The sequence below is a fragment of the Tupaia chinensis genome, unplaced genomic scaffold (assembly GCF_000334495.1).
Source record: "Tupaia chinensis unplaced genomic scaffold, TupChi_1.0 Scaffold000156_1, whole genome shotgun sequence".
NCBI lineage: Eukaryota > Metazoa > Chordata > Mammalia > Scandentia > Tupaiidae > Tupaia > Tupaia belangeri.
In genome coordinates this window covers 33063-41752 of record NW_006159627.1, presented here as the reverse complement: position 1 = coordinate 41752, position 8690 = coordinate 33063, and positions in this window count along the sequence as shown.

Below are 8690 nucleotides of genomic sequence, written 5' to 3'. Positions count from 1 at the left end.
TTCTGGTCCCCATGTTTTATTTCTAATAGTAACAGTTTCATTTTAATGACAAATAATAGAAACTAATAGTGTGTGGATATATATATATATATATATATATGTATATTTCATTCTTGTTTGATTTGAAATATCTGACTCTGGGCACAAGACACAAATAAAAGAGCAAACAGGTATTCCTTCTTGTGGAATATTTTGGAATCCAGGAACACAGCTGTGACTACACACAGATTCACGAGCCTGAGCAGAAAAGAGAATAATTAGTCATAATTATATATGTTATATATGTTAAGTAATGATATATGTTATATATCATATATATGTTATATATGTTAACTAATTATATATGTTATATATGTCTTGATGGGATGTCTCTATGTCTCTATTGTTCTCCACTTCAGAGAAAGCTATTACCTTTAATAGTTCATCACTGTGTATCATTTAAACTCCTATCACATTAATATTAGTTAGGTTTTATTTTAATTTGTTGTTGTTTGTTTGTTTGTTTTGAGAGAGGGCAGATGCACTCGCTGGTGAGACAGAAAAGTGAGAAAACACCCCCTGGCATGATGGCCACATCACAACTTCTTCTTTATTTCTTTTGAGGATTTGGATCAGCCATGCACATGTCACTGACATGTTTCAAGTCTCTGGTTCCAGGACTCAAAACTGCAGTCTGCTGTGTGGAAGACCAGAGCCTTAACCACTATGCTATCTGCCGGCCTCCCTTTACATGGACTTCTAATAAAGCACTAGTATGCTTCCATTTGATTTTTATGTATTATTAATATTTTTAATATTTTTAAAAATTATTTTATTTATTATTACCTTTAAATTTGAACAGAAATACACAGAGAGAGGAGAGGAGAAGGGAAAGTGAGAAAGCAAACCAAGTCCAGGACAAGAACTGTGGTCAACCATGTGGGAGTCCAATGTTTTAACCATCATGGGACCTACCAGCCCGCTTTATGTATTATTTGCCAACTATCTTCAAGGTGTCTAATTATCGTACCCTACTAAAAACTAAAAAATATACCCTACATAACTAAAATATTCCCTTTGTCACTCTTGTCTGTAATCACTTTCTTTAAAACAATCTTAATGAAGGTTTTACAAGGTAAATATTCTGAAAAGATGTGTTTCCAAGAATATGTATACTCTGTCCTCATATCTGGTTGGATAGAAAATTTTAGTTTCATGATTTAAAAATATCTAATAATGTGATATGTAGAGGCAAAATAAAATGTTAATTTAAATTTCATGAGCCAGAAGAATGATGAGAATGTGGTTAATTCACTTTGGGGCGTCTGAGGCCAGCTGAACACTGCTTTTCATATATAACACAATATGTGCAAAGCATAATTGTTATATACATTTTTAAGAGGTTTTGCCTTAGGGTGTGTGCACTTGCCAGAGAGAGAGAAAAACAGAGACAGTGAGAGGGAAAATGAGAAATTAGCCCACAGGGGGAGATGGCCACATTACAATACATTCTCCTCCATCTCCTCCCAGGATCTGGGCCATGCATGCATATGCACCCAGTGTGAGTTTCTAGACAATGGACCCAAGACTCAAACTGGGGTTTGTCATGTGGGAGTCCAGCATTGTAACTACTACATGATCTGCTGGCCCCTGTTGTATAAATCTTCTGCCTCATCTAATTGGCTGAGATTATATCCAATGCTTTGAGATGTTTAGTACAACAACAACAAAAAAATATCCAAGAGGCTGACAGGTGGTAAGGTGGTTAAGGCACTGGGTTGTCATTTGGCCAACTACAACTTGAGTCTTGGACCCATTGACTGGCTTTCACATTCTCCCTCTCTCTCTCTCATCAAATTGAAGCAGGCTAATAATACATAAATAAATAAATAAATATGTAAAAAATAAGAATTTATGCAAAATGACAAGGTGAAATGTGAATGGTATCTACAAAAACATGAATGGTATTTCAACCTGAAATCTCCTTGTGTTTACAATATAAGAAGGACTTTGTTGACAAATGATGAAGAGTTTCAGGGTACATAGAGGAATTTTTTTAGACACACACACATATATATAGACATATGTATGACTCATGTGCTTTATAAAGATAGAAGGCATTTCAGTCAATGATGAAAAGTATATATGATAGTGGTTCCATAAGATAATAGGCTAGGCCATATAAATTCCATGTGCAATGTGCAATATCATCTAGGTTTGTGTAAGTGCAATCTATGATGTTCACACAATGGCAAAATTTCCTAAAAATGCATTTCTCAGAGACCAGCAGATGGCGCACTGTTTATGAAACTGAATTTCCACATGGCTAAGTGCAGTTTGGTCCCAGATCAAGCAGCTTGAATCTCTTGAATGGAGGAAAAGGGATTGCGACATGGTCCTTTCTGTAGGAATTGATTTTAGCTTTCTTTTTGTCTCTCTGGAAGAACACATGCCCTATAGCAAAAATTTTCTGAAATGAAAATGAAATTCAAGTGGAGAGTGGAAGTATGGATACCAGGATCTGGGAACGGGAGAAGAGAAGGATGTATAGGGAGATCTTGATTAACAGATACAGCATTTCGGATGGATGCTGGAATGAGCTGGAGAACACCATAGCACAGTAGAGCAACCATAGTTGATACAATTAGATGTAGGTTTCAAAATAGCTGGAGAATTTTGAATATTCACAACATAAAGGTATTGGTCAGTATTTGAGAGAGTTGTGTACGTTTATTTCTCTGTTTCGATCATTACATATTGTATTTATATAATAAAAAAAAATCACCTTGTACTCCATGAATATGTCTAAATAGCACATGTCAATCAAAATTTATTTTAGGGTCAGCCAGTGAAGGGGTGATTACGGCGGCTGGAACCCACATGGCCGACTGCGTGGTTGGAATCCTAGACAGGATGCATGTGCATGCTTTCCCAAAATCCCGAAAGGAGAATGGAGGAGAATGGATTGTTGTGGTGTGGCCATCCCCCCGGGGGTACTTTCTTACCTTCATTAACTCTCTCTCCTCTGTCTCTCCCTGGTGAGTGCATGCACCCTGTAGCAAATTTTGAAAACATTATTTTAAAAAGATAAAATGATACACAAAACCCTTGCCTAATGGATAAAGTCTAAGCTAAACCTAATTGGGATAATTTCAATCTTATTTCTGTACTGTGTGAGAACAAAAGCAATGATGTAGCCACCAGCTTTTAGCACTTCTTGTGCCACAAAGTAAGAAAATGCTCAGAAAACAAGGACATATGCCCCTAGGCTCAAAAGGAATTCTCCTGGACGGAACCAGGATGATCTGAGTGTTGGAAAGTCAGCAAAGGACAGTGATAGCTTGTAGAACCAGCTGATTAAAGTGAGAATCCATGAGTCCATACTAATATCAACCAATCAGGAGTATAAAATGTGTATTGTTCCAGTCTTGGCAATGTAACTTTGATCACTTGGTTAGCATGGTGTTGGCCAGATCTCAGTGCAAAGGTACTAATTGTTTTCTTTTGTAAAAGATTCCTGGATTGTGGTGAGAAACTCTGAGACAAGCCATAGCCTGCTTGTCATCAAGCCTTCACTATTAGCATCCAGGGTGATCCTTTCTGAAACAATTACTCCTGAGGTGGTTGCCACAGTGATTCTTCTCAGCATGTCTTCTGCATTTGTGCGTTGGCATTCTACTCCACGGCAGACCCTCCGTCCAATTTATTATTGATCTGTTTGCTTATTTAACCAGTCTGCTCTCACAGACTACTGGGGCAAAGTACACAGACCTTTTCCACATGGCTAAAATTATTTCAAAATAAAAAGATAATCTTTGGCATCAGATGATTTCTTAACTCAAACGGCCATTGGCTGCCTTTGTTTTTGCTATACTAACCAGTGCTTTCTCATGCAGTTAGTGGCTGTGATGGAGAAATACTACCATGATGTTATGTTATGGTGCCTAATTGGTACTCTTAGTATTTCTCTGTCACAGCCACTAACTGCATGACCAAAAACAGACAGTCAAACAAAACCACCAACATCTATTTCAGAGTATCTAGAAAAATTTCTTTTGTAAAATTTAATTATTATTATTTATACATTCAATTACTATACATCATTTAGCTTGTAAAGAAAATTTACTCAACATGAAGTGCACCTCAGACCAGTGCAGTTGATAATACTATATGCATTATCATCAGGTAATAAAACATCTCTGTGTCCCACAAAAGTCTTCTCTATTTTTCTCCCTAATTTCCTTCTATACACTCTTCCCCTCTCCCACCCTCCTTCCACACTGTCTCCAGTGTCCATAACTATTTTCAATGCTTGTATGTCCTCCAATCTTTCAGTCTCTACCATAGAGTGTGGACAGTTGGTATATGTTAAGTGGAGACATACAATGTCTCTCTTTCATAGCTTGGCTTGCTTCACACAGCAATAAATCTTCCGTATTTTTCCACTTTATGTCAAATGCCAGGGTCTTGATTTTATGATTAAATAGTCTAGAGAAATTTCAAGGTGTTCTCAAAGGGGCTTCTCCCTGGTCTTGCCCTCCTGTAATGCAGGGGCAGTGGGGTCCACTCACATCCACAATGTAAGTCCTTCAGTGCCTGAAATCTATGTAAGGTACATCTTTGCTCTCATTGGTGGGCTTAGTAACATCTAGCTCCTCAAGTTGGTACATTCTGCATGTCTGCTTGTGCCTCCTGCGACGTGAGCCCAGGATAAGCCATTGTACATGGCTGTGGTCTAAATGTCAGTATCCTCCCAGCCCCCAGAATTAGGCAGTGCTATTAGGAGCTGAGCCCTTTAGAAGGTGACTTGATTCTAATGCTCATGAATGAGTTTAATGATCTTATAACGGAAGCTCCATAGAGTTGTCCCTTATACCACATGAGGACACAGGGAGCTACAGAATGAGCGGTCCCTCACCAGACACTAAATTTGCTGGTGTCCTGATCTTGGACTTCTAGCCTCCCAGACTATAAGAAACAAAGTTCTGTGGTTTAAAAGTCACGCCAGTTGTAGCATCGTGCTCTCAGCTGAGATTCTATCTGTTCCTCACTTTGGTACTTGTCCTCCTGGGGCACTAGCTCAGAGTACCAGGAGGAAACCTGGGGTTCAGGGGCCACTGACTGGGCCTGACTGCTCAGCCCAACAATTAACAGTCATCTTCTGATGAGGGGAATGCACTTAGACTCTTGTTCTTCATAATCACCCTCAGTACTTTCTAACTATACGTTCCTGGAAAACACCCATCGGATGCATTCCATGTTTGAGTTCATGTGACCCTGAATTCTCTTTACTAGAAAGTAGTGGGTATTCCTATTGCCCTACTAATAATAATGTCCCATTCACTCATAAAAATGTCTCAGATTAGATGATGGATTTATTATTCAATCAACTTGTCCATAAGGCATAATTCTGGATTGAGCTCTAACCCTTGAATATTTTGTTTTCCCCACAAACTTCAGACCAGTTTTCTGAGGGCTAATATTTAAGAGCACCCTCTGTACATTATCTGTATATGAGCAACATCAAGGAGCTGTACCCCCATAACTTGTTCATGATTCCCTGAGGACAAAGGAATCAGGTGAGGCAGAAAGGTGAAGGGGAAATCTTAAAGAAATATGTTCATAGATAATGTTTCTTATGTCCAGTCTGGGGTTTGTGATATTAGAAAAAGTCAAACATGCAAAGAAGCCGTGGGGAAGGTGAGTATTCAGTATAGACCTCTGCACATCTTCCCCATGATGAAAGTACCATGGAGATCTTGGCAGGTAGTCATGATTGGGAAGAGGTGGGAGATTCCAAGATGCATGAGCAGAATTCTAATATAGTACATATTGAGGAATGTGCCTGGGCCTAGGAGCACAGATAGGAAGGGCAGCTGAAGGGATCAGAGGACTGAACTTGCAGCCCCTAAGCACAGGGTGCTGCTTTAAAGAAGGGTGTGTGATGTGGGAGAGAGTGTCCTGTGGTTGGCTAGAACCAGAAGCTATAAGGCCTTGATGGTCAAGCCAAGGGCAGGGCCCCACATGTATGCATAAACTGTACAGCACTGTTTATTCCTGGATTATTAAACTGAGGGTTACGTCAGGGCAGGCATGTTGCTCTGACTTCTCTGTTAGAACCCATGTTCATTCTTACATTTGGAAGCCGACTGTTGCTGTGAACTGGGCTTTGATGATGAACAGGTGGGCTGTGACCCTTGGCGGTGGACACCTGGAATGAGTTATCAGACAGCAATGCTCAGCTCTGCCCACAGGATTCCCTTCGGTGATGGCCAGGAAGCATTTGACTCGAATATTTCTCTCATCTTGGAATAACGGAAAAGCATTGCTCAAGTTGACCCCAGGCGGACAAAGTGTAACCTCTCCCATCTGTGTTGTGACCTGTTCCAAAACTGCATTCCTCCATTCTTAACTGATCCAGCAAGGACCACTGAAGTGGGAATCAGCTTTGCATTGGCCTCAGCTCAAGGACTCGCTTTGTGACTTCACTGGTGTCATTTATAGGTAAAGGGCATTGACATTTGTGGGCACCTACAACGTGTCAGCCAGAAGTCTGTGATTCTGGTGGCTTTGTAAGGGGACACATAGACACATACATGAACATGCATGCTCTTGCTCTGTCCTATCTCGTGCGGTCCAGTGTCATTCCAGGGTTCTGCAGAGAGCTCCTTACCAGATGTAATCCTTTGACCTTTAACCTCCAAAGTGTGAACTAAATAAATGTCTATTCAATAAACCTCTATTCCTTTTCATTTATTTGCTAGAGAGTGCATGTGCTCTCAGGGGAGAGAGGATAGAAAGAGTGAGAGAGACAGAGAGAGAGAAATACCCCTGGAGGGTGGCTACATCACAATCCCTTCTCTTCCTTCTCTTCTTTTGGGATTTTGGGCACACATTCACATGTTCCCAGCGTGTCTTTTCAAGCTTTCAGGGCTGGGACTTGAACCATGCAGTAGGCCATGTGGGATCGAGCTGCCTTAACCATCATACCACAGGCTAACCCAAATCTCTGTTCTTCCAGTGTAGCATTATATAGGTGTCAGTGAAAGAATAAAAGAAAAATAGAATAAAACACTATGTCAATGTGTGTGTGTGTGTGTGTGTGTGTGTCCCAAAATCCTGAGAATAGAATGGAGGAAGACGAGAATGGAGGAAAATGGATTGTGACATGGCCCTCTCCCCAGGGAATGATTTTAGCTTTCTTTTTGTCTCTCTGGAAGAACACATGCCCTATAGCAAAAATTTTCTGAAATGAAAATGAAATTCAATTAAAAAATGCATTTCTCTCATTAAACAATGTTGAGCTCTGTATACATATCCATTATCACATTGAAGAAACATAAGAAAACAAATCAGTATGTAAAAAACGGATGTTTTTCTATAGTAAGTAAAGTCACATAGTACAAAGTCAGGATACAAAAGGCAGATTTAAAACAATAATTTCTATTCTCACTGAGGAAAGAATTTAATTCATTTTTCTTTAGATTTCTGCCACAGGTCATTTTCTTTCACCAGAGAGAGAGAGAAACAGAAAAAGAATAAGTGAGAAGTGAATCCTCAGGAGGGTGGCCACACCAATGATCCTTTTTCCTCCATTTTTCCTTTCAGGATTTTGGGCATGCATGCACATACACATGCCAAGCATCATTTTCAAATCACCAGATTCAGGACATAAACCATGGTTGACTATGTGAGAACCCAGCTCCTTCACTACTACACCACCTGCTAGCCTGGTGAAAAGCAAATTGAGTACTGAGTTATTGTGAGAACAGAGTGGGAGAAGAAGGTGAATGTGAGGGAAGACATTAAGGAGAAAAATAGAAAGACGTTTATGGGACACAGAAATGGATTATTACCTGTTGATAATAACATCTATAGTATCCCCAACTGGACTGATGTGAAATTTTTTCATATTGAAAAATACACTTTACAAATTAAGTAAAGTATAGTGATTGAATGTATAAAAAAAGGAAATACAATATGTTATATATTTATTTGCTTTTAATTTATACACACACACACACACACACATATACTAAATACCTACACTCTACAGTAGAAACTGAAAGATTGGAAAGTATAGCAGCAGGGAGAGGAACTGTAGATACTACAGATAGTAAGGATAGTAAGGATAGTAAGGATAGGGATAATATGAGAGTGGGTATTAGGGGAGGGAGGAAAACAGAGGAAAAAGAAGTACATATAACTGACACAAAAATAAAAAGCTATTTGCTGATGATATTGTATATGGTAACATCTTTGTATTGTATGATATGCACTGTACTCATGCTGGGGAAAGTCATGTTATATACTGTAAAGAGGTATAGTGATTAAATGTAAAAACGAAGATTAAAAAAAATTTTAAATATTGGAAAACAAAGACCACAAAAGCATAAAAAAGAGTAGGCACATAATTTTATTTCATGATTCTGTTCAGATACCTCTGTATATATTTAATATTGAAATGACATTATACCTCCTTGAAACTAACAGGTCAGTTTATCATCTCTTCACTGATGACCAAGACTTGATCATGGGTGCTTCTGTAGACAAAATCTCCTATATTAACCAATAGCAAACTGTGATTAGAAAATCTCACAAGATTTTGGATATCATATGTACCATTTTTGTGCTTTCATCAAAGGGCATATTGTACCCAATGCTGCTTGTCAATTGCCTTTTCCTCAAAAATGGATGCAGTTGGATTAAAA